Below are 13,576 nucleotides of genomic sequence, written 5' to 3' on the forward strand. Positions count from 1 at the left end.
GCTTGAAATAATTTGAGTCATCTGGATGACCTTACTGTACAACCAGAGGTGAATAGGTAATTGAGAGTAGAGTTAGAGAAACTCATGACTCTAAGCTTAATAGTATTTGAACAGAAAATTTTACTTATGTAGTCAGAAGGACAGCTAAGAAATCCACGGTCTTGCAGGGATTAGCATTAAATGGTGTGAATGAGCCTGGAATTTCTGTTGTGATCAAAAGAAAATGACAACTTTTTTAGATAAAAGGAGGAAGGAGATTTGAGCTATTTCCTAAGTTAATATTTCTGCCCTTATTTTACACATTTGGTCTCAGCAGTCTAAGATCTTACTCTCTGGGCAGCTTTAAGCTCCCTGAGGAGGCAGAATGGCTAAGTGTGCTCTGAGCATGCCTCATCGGCTCCTGCAGCTACCTCGACTTTAGCAACAAGAGAAAAACCTCCCAGCCTTATGCTGACATTAGATTTTGCTATGCCTGATGAGTAATAAAGAGCCTTTCTCAGAAGAAGAAAGGGTTCTGGGCTGTTCCCAGCATGGGGAAGTTTGAATTCAGAGGTAAGGCTCATGCTGATTTTAAAAATACCTAAATGCATTATACAGTTGCTAATAAAAAATATTTCTAAATGAGCAGTAGGTTTGTTTTGGTGCAGGGTTTTTGGTTTTTTTTTGGCCCTTTTTTTCCCCTCCTTTTTTTTTTCTAGGATTTCATAGTCAGGCAATACCATTTAAATAGTCTTGACTTAATGTGCCTGCAAAAACAAAAAACAGAAATCCTTAAGAAAAGGCAGCATGAGTATGATGTGAAAATCTGAGGCCTCAGAACTTCAGCATTAAGAAACAGGTGATGGAGAAGAGTGGAACCATTGCTTCCTTGCAGCAGATTGCGTGTTGGGTCATTTAGTAATCAATAATGAAATGGGTAGCACCCTCAATTGCACATATTTCACTCTCAGTGTAAGCTCGGTTGTTCTTCTTGAGGATTAATAGTTTTATGGAGTGTCTCCTTCAGCAGCCAAATGCTTTTTCACATGAAACTTTGCTGCCTTCTGGGAGTTTAATGTGCTGGCTGATGTAAGATTTCAGGATCTGGGCACATAAAAAGAATGTTCCGCTAAAGACTAAAATCCTGAAGTTACTCTTTATCTTTTATACTGTGTTTTCCTGCTGTATACACCTAAGATTAATAACTTTCTGGTGATTTGACCATTTCCAAGACTGTATGGTAGTTCTGCTAGAATAAATCCTACTTGAAACAGAATAAAACAGGATGGAAAATTATGAAAGAATAAATATTTACCTTTTTGTGGAAAGGAAGACATGCATGTAAAACATTGAAAGGCTGTGACTGAAAGAAAGACTAGCACTCTGTACTGTGTATACTTTCACCTCCTTGGTTCTGGACCTCCAATTAATTCTGGGCTGGAATACTGAAAAAGGAAAGTGATATTTTTGACATTCATATAATAGGTGACATAATTTCTGGCTATAAACTGTGTCATACTGGAACATTAACAGCATTTTTGCAGCATTATTTTCAACTACTGAGTTCAGTGCTGTGCTGACAAAATGGCTAATGTGATCCTTAGGCATGAGCACAGAGGATCAATAAGTAGGTGATTTTTACCTCTTTAAACCAAGTCACTGAGACAGATATTGAGAAGCTAAATATGGTTTTGTTCCCCACAGTCTGGCTGTGATCATATTTTAAATGTGCGTAAATGAACTGCAAAGATGATGTAAAGGCTTTTGAAAGGCAGACTTAGAAACCTCCAGCTGTTAGGGTGAGAGAAGGAAAAACAAAGGGTTGCAGTAACTTGATTGCTGCATGTAAGTATTTCTGAGGTGAAAAAAGATGCCAGCTGTGGAAGAGCTCTTCATTCTGGCTGGAAAGCACAATGAGTGAGGCTCTCTTGGAGCTGCTACTATGCAGCGAGAAGGGGAAAGCACTGATATGTCCTATGGGTTGGACAGGGGCTTCTTCACCTCACACATCTTGGCAAATCCTAGGGCAAAAGTCTCTGCAATTGTTGGGCAAACAGCTCTTTAGCCAAGATAAAGTTTTTCAGTCTAGCATAGAATAGTTGAAAGGTACATAATGAATGTTAAAATAAGTCAGGCTGACTGGTTAAGAGATCCCTTCAGGGATTAAACCCTGATTATTTCTTGAAGGACATTTAAATTTTGAAGACATTTACATTTCAACCTGGGCTTTTCAAAAGACAGTCACAGATTCTGGTTCTATTTTTATCTTTATCAGAAATTTAAGACATGGAGACTATTTCCTTTAGATCCAGGCTACCATATTTCTGCATATGTTTTGTAGGGATGTTTTCCTAAAATACCCCTGTGAGATCAGTGGTCTTATCCTTTGCTCATTGGACTGTGAAGCATTGAAAGGAAGGTCAATTAATTTAGGAAACTTTCTTTATATTACTGTTTACTACTTTTACAACATAGAATCTTTTTGAGTGAGAAGGACATGCAATTGTTTAGTAGATTGCTGAACATCTCTCTCTTCTTAAAATAATCCCAAATATACTGTTACTTTGCTTCTTAATTTTGTGAAAAAATGAAATTAAAAAAACTGCAGCATGATTTTTTTACTGGTTAGGCTGTCACATCTAATGATTAAGAGATTTAGAATAACGGAAAATAATTGTCTTAGAAATTGGAAAACTGTTGCTGAGATTCTAGAATGGATAGTTGGGAGTGAAAGAGAAGCCCTGCTCAGAGAGAGAGAGAGGCTTATTTTGTAAAGCTTGTGGTATTTAAGGACGTCTTAGCATAATGATGGGTTTTTAAAAAGAACATCCCTGCAGAGAAAAATCTCCAGAACAAAGCTATCAGGAACATCTGACAGTGGCAAGACCATTTTCTTTCACATTACTTTCTTGAACTCTCTAGAGGAATAAGAAATCTTATCTGTGTAGGGCAAAATGACTGAACCTGGAACCTAAAATTATGAGCTTCTCACTGAGGGGTCACCTCTAAAAGCTGAGCAGATGCTGTGCACTACAGACATGGCAGAAATCATAAAAGTCTCTCATGAACTTTCAACAGAAGATATTGCATCTCCCCAGCTGTGAAGAGCAAAAGGAAAATGTGAAATAAATGGATAATTGTCATGTATTACTAAACAATATTGTCTTTGTCAATCACTGCTGCCATAGATGACAGTGATACAGTCTTTTACCTATCAGCATGCCTTCTGTCCCCTTGCAGTTGACTTTCTCCAATCCCTGACTCCTGACCTTTCACCTCAGTCCATGGTTAGTGCAGATGATGGATGAGCCTTGTTATGCTCCTATGATGTGCTGGTGCAAAGGAAAAATGCCAGCAGGCATGTTGTGCTCATGTTAGATTTTCATAAGAGGAACTTGTCTCTAAAACAGACAAATGGCTGCACAGGCTGAGCAAGATAAGTTTGTCATGAATGTTTTGGTTGCTGCCATTCAATACTGATGTTATGTCAGCAGATAGGGAAAAGTGAGCCAGGCAGGAGACTCTGAAGGAGGGAAGTACTGGATGAGTTGGAACAGGCACTCAGTTTTACTAACATTATCCCAGCCAAAACCAGGACATTCAGGAAGAGAGTAAAGATGTAGTCTCCCGTGAAATATTCTGTATAGCTGCCATGTTCTAAATCACACACTTGAAATGGAAAAATAAAGCATTAAATTATGAAATCAGTGGAGTGTGGTTTTTTCCCCCAAGAATTTTGAACATAGATGTAATTTTAAATTGTTTCTAGTCAGATAAGTAAGATGAAGTTGTCATATAGAAACCTTGAATTGCACCTTCATAATTGTGGTTTTTGAAAGCTCTTTAAGAATGATTAGGGACTTTTTGAATTTATTTGGTTTTTGTTCAGAAAGAATTCTCTTTATTTTTGCAGGAAAGTGGAAGGAAGGAAAGCATTTGCTTTAATCATTAGAGGTCAGAGTAGGAAAGAGATTTCTAAGGAAAATAATAGGAAGGACAATTTCTTGCTAAAATAGTAGATAGGATTTTGTTTATGTCTAAGAAGTATGGTTACATGGAATGTTTTTTGAGGTCTAGATGTTTTCATAAAAATGCAAAGATAAGTACAAGGAATCCAGAGTTAGAGCTCTTGGTGGAATTTTTCCATGATTCCATAGGCTTAAGCCGTGGGCTTGACTTCAGAAGTCCAGGTAGTAAACAGCCCATACAAAAATATCCAAATAAACAACTTTTGCATGTTTGGGAGGCCTGATGAACAAGAAAAAAACAGTGTATATTGGAAAAAGTGTATTTTCAGCAAGACTTGTTATTTCTTGCTCGTGTAATTTATCATATGTAGGTGTTTATTCAAAAGTCTTGCTCACTTAATCCCGTGGTTTGTATTTCTCCTGTGCATAGTGCATTTAGTGCTATCCCCCTTTTTCCTAAGGCTTTTTGGACTATCAGAGCATTTAAGTTGCTGAAGGTTGGCTGCCTTAATAGGCAGCCCTCACTTCAACACAATATTACTTGGCTTTTAAAATTTAAAACAAACAGGAAAGATACAGATTCTGCTTCTGAGATATTGTTTACCACTGAACTGCTTTTTCATGAAGACATCGTGGAAAGGCAGTTTCCATTCTGTGGTTCTGTGCCAAGCAAACAAAATTAGCTGTAAGCCTTCTCAAATACTGGCATTTTAATCAGACCATATTTCAAATGTGTCCCCATCATGAAGGGGCTCTAATTCAGTGGTGGAACTGGGGTTTGCCCATGCTATGAGAAGGATTCACAGCTCAAGCAGCTGCTTCACTATGCTGAAAGCTATGAAAACTTTGGCTATGATGCACTTCGCTTTTCTTTAGTAATTGGAAGTGTCCCATGAGAAGGGAACCTCAGGCACAAGTGTTCTGCTGGTGTGGCTCATGGCATGGATGTGTTTTAAACTTGGGAAGTTTGCAAAGCGGAAGCTACTGTAAGAAAAAGAGTTTAATTACAGCCTCTATTTTAATAGATTTTCTGACTATTCAGAGATGTAGTGTCAAATAATTTGGTATAAAATTATACATATTTCTTTGCATTGCATTTATTATTCTTGAATAACGCTTTCAGAGACTGAAAAGATGGGAAAAGAAAACAAAAAACCTATCACAGAAAAGAATGTACATATAAAATTCAGGAGTATTTGAAAGTTCATAATTCTTTTAGCATGCTGGCAGCTGGTGAAGTGTAGGTATTGAAAATCAAGGCTGCTGCTTATCTTTCCAGTGATGCCTAGAACTGGTCTGCTACTTCTACTATCATTTTTTTCCTAAACAAGACTCTTGTGACCATCCTTCAAAGATGAAACACAGTTTATTTTCTTCTTTTTTGGCACTGCTTCTCATTCAATGGAAATAAAAGCATGATAATAAAAATAAGGCCAAGCAAATGAAAGCAGCATGTCCAATTTAAAGAATATCAACATTTGCTAAAGCGTAATGTTTTTACAGTGCAAACTAATACTGAATCACAGATTTGTGGTTCAGTGTTAGTTTGTACCTGGCACACATTCCATGGCATGTAGCCATGGGTATGCCTGGTACTGGCAGTCGCATGAAAGGTGATGAAGTCTTGTGAATTGGGGAAATTACATCAGTTCATCTCCAGATGGTCACAGGTGCAAACCACATCCATGTGAGTAACAACCCCTTGCAGCTCCAGAATTGCAAAGGGTTAAAAGTATTGATAAAAGGAGCCACAAAAGTAACTCTTGTGCTGAGAAGTACAAGTTATAATGAGAGTTTTAAGGAATTCAATCTCTCCCTTTTTAGAAAAAGAAGATTTTAAAGTGCTGTGATTATAATGCCCAAATGCCTTTATGGTGAGAATATTCTTGCCTCTGTAATTTAAGAAAGAAAAGGTTATTGGTGGGAAGTTAAAGGTACCCAAATTTGAACACAAAATTAGTGGTAATTTGTAACAGTGAGGGCATGGATGTATACTAGCACAGTTTACCAGTGGATTTGATGATTTCTACACCTTATAAATTCTTCAAATCAATGTTAAATGCCTTTCTAAAATGATTTTGCCAAACAGGCTTTGGGAATACAAATAAGGGGAACTGCATTTAAGGGCTTCTGTTCCACAGGACACAATATTTGAAGTAAGAGTCCCTCTGACCTTATTTTCTCTGAATTTGTTAAAGTGTTAGATAGCAGATAAATCATTGCTCTGAAGTGCTAGTTATTCCTATTTTTATACTCAGAATTTCATGTAACTACTACTTGCTTATGATCCTCAGTGAGAGAATCAAAGTACATGATTTTGTCTATTATATTTATTTTAATAGGTTATATAATTTTAATACTTCATTTCATTAGTGGAATAGAACTTAAATGTCTTCTCTCTCCAATATAGTCTTGTCTGCTTGACCTCCCCTGACCAATCCTCTATTTTTCAGGAGCATAACATGGCCACTTCAGAAAGCAAGCTCCTCTAAGTCACTGAAGAGAAGCAAGATAATTTGCTGTCACCTGGGGAGGTGGTGACCACTGAGTCACCTCCCCTAGGTGAGGAGTGAAGCATCTTTTGTTCACTGGGCCAGAGCACTTTCCTTTTGCAGTGGACTCCCTTTCTGCTTGACTCTACTTAGATGCCTTAATGTGAAATCAGTGTGGGGCAAACAGTAGCCTCTAAATACAGATCATATAAATATTTACTTTAAATTTTCTGAGTATGATAAAATACATTCATCTTCCTGATAAACATCGCTATGCACACACTCTAGCATTTGTAGGTAGTGTGGATGTTTTTCTCTTAATATTAGTTTGTTTGATTCTGTGGGTTTTGACATCTCTATTCTTTTGTCTGACAAATCTGTGCGCTGACTTGTAAAAAAAAAATCAATATTGTTTTCCCTGGCACTTTCTCTGCAGTTGAGTTGATTTATTATCACAGTTCCCTTTCCCCTCTTTTATCAGTGTATTTCTATTGCTTTAGGGTTGAGGACCTGATAACATCACAGGGTAGAAGACACGCAGAGAGTTTCCATGACCTTATCCCCTGTGTGATCTTGTCCAGTGTGACGGTGAGCCATGGCTATAAAGTGAACAATGATATTATCCAAGCTGTGTGATCAGATTTATGTTCTATTGCACTGGAAATACAGATGAGCTAGAACCAATGAACAAAATTTAAATTTATATTTAAACTGTTCTTGTCCAGTACCTCAGTGGCTAAAGGGAGAGTAGACATTCAGTGAGCAAAACTTAATTTGTCTGCAAAATGGTGTGTGCTGGTACAGTCATACAGCCCATGATTCTTGTAGGATTTAAACCAACTATAGTGGTGAGATGGTTGTTGCTCCCTAAATCTGTAGTGTTATTACTGCTGTTTCTCCTAGCCACTTATATCAAGGAAGCATTTAAGAACCACATTAAAAGTTCAGAGGTACCTTACCCCAGACACTGCATGGACATGTCAGAAAAGCCAAAATTCACAGTCAGTGTTTCAGACCACATGCAGCTGAAGGCTGCAACAGATAAGGTGCTGTGGTCATATTGGCAAGTGCAAGTGTGGTAATGCAAACAGGGGCCCTGTTCACACAGGGTGCTGGGGGAAAATGAGTTAATGAAGTTTGTTAAACCTGTGCCTAATGTGGCTACAGTGTATTGGAGCCACTTTTTTCTTGGAAGAGAGTAGTCTTATGCAATGCCTTCTGCCTGTATGTTTCTTTCTTTCTCTCCTAACCATCGCAGAAATCCCAGAGCACTGCTGGCCTTGTCTCTGGGGACTGCCATTATCTGTAGGCATTGCGAGAGAAGAGTGCTTGAAGGTTGGCTGCAAAGCAGGATTTTCAAAGGTGTTTTTCCTATTGGAACAGACCAGCAATGCAGTTTGACAGAGAGGAGGTGTGGGTGTGTATGTATGGGTGTGTTTTTCCCTGTTTGGGACTGAAGGGGTTGGGAGACTGAGGGGGAAACTTGACTGGAGTAAATTTGTACATCTGGTAGCTAGATCAGGGTAATGAAGTGAAGTCTAATAAGAAAGGCACAGTAATGTGTTAACTCAGTGAGGGGAAGTGCGTTAAGTGTGATGATGCAGCTGGGGAAATGATGGAGGAGGGAAGTTCTAGAAGTTACTAGGCAGAGTAATTTGGATGTCAGCCATCCATCAGAGGAAATGACGCAAGTTAAAAGTCTGAGAACAGTTTGGAAACCATGCCCTTGCACTATTGCCCCTTCTTTTAGCCTTCCTTCTTTCCTGCAGGGTCTTGGCAAGATTAACAGCAGGATAGCGTAGCTGGCAATAGAAGGAGCAAGAATCCAGGGGGGAGCAGAATTACTGGCATCAACAGAGCAGCTGCTCTAGTGCAGTATGTCTCTTAATGATGTCAGAAGCCTGGGCTTCCTTCACTTAGGACTGAAAAAGTAAGTTCTGATTGGCCTTTCCTTCCTTAAGTATGCTTTCATGGAGAAATAGGCCTTTAAAGTACAGAATCACAGAATGAAATAGTTTGAAAAAGACCTTTGAGATCGTCAAGTCCAACCTATGACCTAACACCTCTTCGTCAGCTAAACCATGGCACTGAGTGCCACATCCAGTCTTTTTTAAAGCATTTCCAGGGATGGTGACCCCACCACCTACACGATTTCAGTGCCCAGTCACTCTGTCAGTGAAGAAATATTTTCCTTTGCTCTGGCATAATGATAGATTGAGTAGCTTTGCTTCCCTTCCCTTATCAATTTTGTACATTTCCTACACTCTGATTTGTATTTATCAGCTTCTTGATTCTTTAATCAGCAAGCAATTCTTTCATAGCTGCTTTCATACCTGTTAGGGTAGTTTTAATTGGTGAAGGCATTTTTCTTAATTGCTTCAGGTAGAAGATTTTCAGACTGAAATGCTTTTACACAGTTCCCAGGTATAATTTGATTTTTCTGTTTAAATTATTTTCCCAGTGGATTTGGTCATGTGTAATACAATTTCTGAGCTGTTTTGGTGATGCAAGAGTTTGAGGCCCAGTCATATTAGGAGGTAGACAATGGTGGATCTACTTATTCTATGAATTTTTGTTCTCCAACTTCATTGACAACTCCCTGGCTACCCATATGCACTCACAGTGTTCTTAAAATTATGGATTTCAAAAGTGAATAATGTTTATGTCTGGCATAGTGGTATGAAGTAAAATGGCATGTGTTTTGTTTAACACAACTGTGCAACATTGATTTTTAATAAAGACCAAATTTTAAAAGAACATTCCTGAATTTTGTGTTGCTCAAGAAGCTATCTGGATTTCTAGTCAGCATAAACTTAAGGCAGAATAGTTTTCCTCTCAGTGGAGAATTCAAATTAAAGGACTTTTTTTTCTGGTTGTTTTTTGTTTGTTTTGTGTTGTTTTTGTCTTGTTTAGTACAGATCAGTTCCGAGGTAAAAACAGGTACCTTTTTAAGCATCCCACATTATGGTTGAGCTCCTCTCTATCAAGCAGTGCCAGGACAGACTCTATTGCTCTCATTGAATCATGCTTCCATTTAATACATGAAAAACCCTTGCTGATGAGAATTACCCATATTGATACAGTTACCTGAAAAAAAAAATTGGTTATTTGGAAAGATGCTGCTTTGTCTGATTCTGCATGTCCATGTGTATGAGTTAAGATCATGTGAATACTCTGTCTTTGCAGTCTCAAATACCCATATTTTAGTTTTTTCACAAGTAGATGTGATATTTTTAGTTTAATTTGAAACTAAGAAAATAAATCTAAACACAGGGCTGAATTGGTGAATATAAATGGCAGCTGTAAAAATGTAAAAATGTGTGACAATTTTCGTGCTTTTCTGAAAACAAATCCAGGTTTTGCCTTTGCAGGTGAAATCTGTGGGTGTCATTTACCTTGTATTGTCACAACCTTTCTCTCCTACAGGAAAGAAAATAAATATATTCCTCTGTTATAGCTTACAAAAGATAAATTCTTGTCTGCTCTTGCTGGTGATATAATTTTTCAAATAGCCATAGTGATTGAAGTCTTGAGTGTATGAATAGAAAATTGAAATAGTTTAGTTGAAAGAGAGTCTTATGAAATTTGCAAGCATGCAGTAAGAAAAGAATATGGAGATAAAAACAGGATCGTTTTTGGATGTAATAAATGCTAAAGTTAATAATGAGAAAAAAAACCCAAAACAAATTATAGCAAAACTGCAAGGTTTTCACAAACAGACTCTTCTGAATTTTGAGATCATAGGAAGTATAATAGTTTTATAACACTTCTGGTGTTTTTTAAAAAATCAGTTTTGACTACTGACCTATAATAAATCTGCCACATTGCTTCTGTCACATTTGAAACTTATACTACATGATATTTTACTAGATCACTTTGTTCCTAGTGATTTTTTCCCATATGCACAAATACAATAATATTTTCAAATAAAAAGACAAAGATTTAATTAGTATTGTCAGTCTGAAGGTGAAGAACTCTATTTTTCTTTGTAAATTGGACTCAATGACCTTAAAGATTTTATTCCAAATGAAATGATCCTATGTTTCTATGAAATACTTTCAGTGTCTTCTAGATAGTGATTTTCTGTCCCATTGGAAAGATAAGGTCATGTTTATGGCTTTACGTTTAGTTTGGCTCTGTATGCATTTTGTTGCAATGATTCTCAAGTTTTTAAATACATCTGGAAGCTGAGATAATTTACCACATAGTGAAAGAGTGGTGCTAGGTAAAAGGTTCATGTTTTAGATGAGTTTTATCTGAGTTCAACTTTTTCAAAATTAAAACAGCAGTATATTTGTTGCAAAAGTGATTTTAATTTTAAGTAATTACTGATGTTCTGGGCTTCTCCCCAGAACCATACCTTTCAAGTGCTTTAGTAGAGAAGCTGTAAAATGGGTAGAACTGTAGCATTAGGATCCACAGGTGCATGTTGGTGGTGTGTCCCTTTTCTCTCAAATAGGGTTTGTGTCTACACTGAGTGGGCCTGATGTCTAAAAAATGCTCAGGGAATAAAGCAGGACCCAGGAGCTGCCTTTGAGCCTTCAATATTTACCTGATCTGAGTTAGCTATGTAGCTTGTACTGAGTCATGGTTGTTCATTAGTTGATAATACCACGATAATATTATTTAGTTCCAGTTTAGCAATAAATGTATTTAAATCCTTAATTATCAGAAGTGAGTGATTTTGCTATCATCTTAGTTTTCATTCAGAAATTAGAGAAGTTTTCAATATTCCTAGTGCTGTTAAGAAGTTTAGAACAATTCTAGTGCACTAAACCAAAAAGCCAAATTAAAAGACAAAAGTATTTTCTGATTTTCTCTACCTTTATGGTCAATGGTATGGTTTGTTTTGTTTTGTTTTTTTGGCTGGGTTTTTTAACATTCTCGTGATGATTTTGGAGTCCCAGCAATGATTTCTTGTTTAGTGTTTGATGTTAGCCCCACTAACACTCAGACACTCAGCAAATGTTCAGCTGCTATGAGTATTAAGCACAACTCCTGTGTATCACCCCCACCCTCCCAAATGTATTGAAATGTTACATCTAACAACTGCTTTTTTGCTAATTACTCATCTGTGTTCTTAACATAAAATTTCAAATTAGATGCTTATTAATGTTGCACCTATGTTATAGCAAAAATATTAGTAAGCTATGAAGGAGCTGTAAGACACATAACACCTCTATACCTGCCTTTATTGTATTACCTCTGTTGTATTTATGTATTGCTGCTTTTATTGCTAGTTCTTGAGTAGTCTTGGTGACACAGAGAGCTGCAATGAACAGAGAACTCTTTAGAGCTGTATCAAAAAGCAAAGGAAAGCCAGAACTTATTTTCCTAGCTTGATTTTATTTTTTGTTTAACTTTTGTGCTAAACATTGAGAACCAAGGTTAAAGGAAAAAGAGAAAGGGTTGTAAATGTGAATTGTTACTATGTGGGAATAGCCCTTTGAAATATGACTCTATGGAATTTAACTCTTTAGAATAACTAAAGTTATTCTTCATTGCTTTTTGATCTCTAATAGCACAATTAATTGCCTGAGTTTCTATCTGTTTGACTGACAGCTCTGCTTTTAGAGGTAGCTCCAGCAATAGGGCTTATGTCTAGCATCCCATCCTAAAGGTTTTCATATGCAGTGGCAGAAGGGAAAGGGAGGATGATCTAGGTTAGATATTTCAATATCCCTGAAGTGTGAATGCAAGCTTAGGCGTGATTACAGGTCTCTTGTAGTGTCAATGTTTTCTTTTGCTATTGGTGTCATGGACTCCTTTGCAAGAGGAGTCCTCATAGACAGTAACAGAGATGACAGCTGAAGTAAAGAATAGTGGTGATGTAGGAAAAATTGATTTTAAACCTTCTGAGACATCCTGCAAGACCAAAGGATAAAGCTTGACTTAATAAAAATTAGCTTAAGTGCTCTGTACTGTAATATCAAGAAGTTGGAATGCTGTGCCTATATGTGCTTTACCATCTGTGCTTTTGTCAATGAGAGAGATCCCTTTAAAACTTAGTGTGGCAAAGAGGTACTCCGCCCAAGAGAAAAGTCTATCTGAGGCATCTTTCAAGGGTAGAAAAACTGCTTTGCCAGGATAAAAAAGCTGGTTTTGTTTTTGTTTTTGTTTTTTTTTTTTCCCATTTTGCAAGCAGAGAGACTAAAGCTGTCAAGTCATTGTTAATTGCCATCTTATACTTAAGTAGTCTGATCCCTATTTAGATCAGCCAGGATTGAAGGTGGAGCCATCTAATGCAGACTTAGTAGCTACAGCTTTAAATGGGTTTGGTGAGTCTCTGCTCCTACCCCCATGACATTGATTATGATGCATCCCTCCATAGGGCTGTTTACAATGCCCAACACACAGGACTGTGCCTTTTCTGCATCCTCTCCTGGGAACTCTTATGTTGATTGCAGGCTGCAATGTTCTAAAAGCTGGCAAAACTCAGTGTAACATGGATGTTGAAGCAAAATAATTCTTAGGAAGTCTGATTATAGCAAATAATTGAGACTGAATATTTACATTAAAAATTACATTTCTCATAATCTCATAACTTTTTGCTTCTGAACTTTTTCTTCTGGAAATACTGTGAAGATACTTCACTTTCCATAGTTCTGTGTATACTGTGTATTCCAAAGTTTTCCATATCTTTCTTGTTTCAAAAGCAGTGGTGAGGGAAATGGAAAATGTTGCCTGTTTGTTTATGTCATGTATTGAACCACCATGGTTTGTGTCATTCCTGAAATTCCACAATGAAACTGTGATAGAAGTGGCTGTGACAAAAAAGAGGACATCCATTCTGTTAATTAAATTTGTATTAGTAAATATGCTAGCACAGGCTTAGATATTTTTGAGAAAAGATCACAAATACTGTATGATTCATTTTCCATTTCTTTTGTTATTCAGAGATGCAATCTGAAAGTGGGCTGTTGAGACTAGCCATACTATCTCTGGAATGAAGCACTTATAGCCAGAGTGGGGTATTCTACACCTAAATGAATTTAGAAACAATAATGCATTTTATATTTGACAGAAGCAAGAGTTCTTGAATGACTGGGGTAGGTACAAAAAACCAGAGATGTAATCCACTGTACTTTATGGACTCATAAGTAAATGAAAATTAAAACCCCTATGATTCATAAAAAA

General features: G+C 37.1%; 1 long non-coding RNA gene across 1 annotated transcript in view; it reads left to right on the top strand.

Annotated features, from left to right (window-relative positions):
• The first annotated feature begins 411 nt into the window (after positions 1-411).
• Positions 412-13,576, top strand: part of LOC113458732 (uncharacterized) — a 40,678-nt gene continuing 27,513 nt past the window's right edge. The window contains exon 1 of the long non-coding RNA XR_003379258.2: positions 412-552. This is a non-coding gene — a long non-coding RNA (uncharacterized LOC113458732). The remainder of the gene's footprint in view (positions 553-13,576) is intronic.

This window comes from Zonotrichia albicollis, chromosome 1 (genome assembly GCF_047830755.1).
Source record: "Zonotrichia albicollis isolate bZonAlb1 chromosome 1, bZonAlb1.hap1, whole genome shotgun sequence".
Lineage (NCBI taxonomy): Eukaryota > Metazoa > Chordata > Aves > Passeriformes > Passerellidae > Zonotrichia > Zonotrichia albicollis.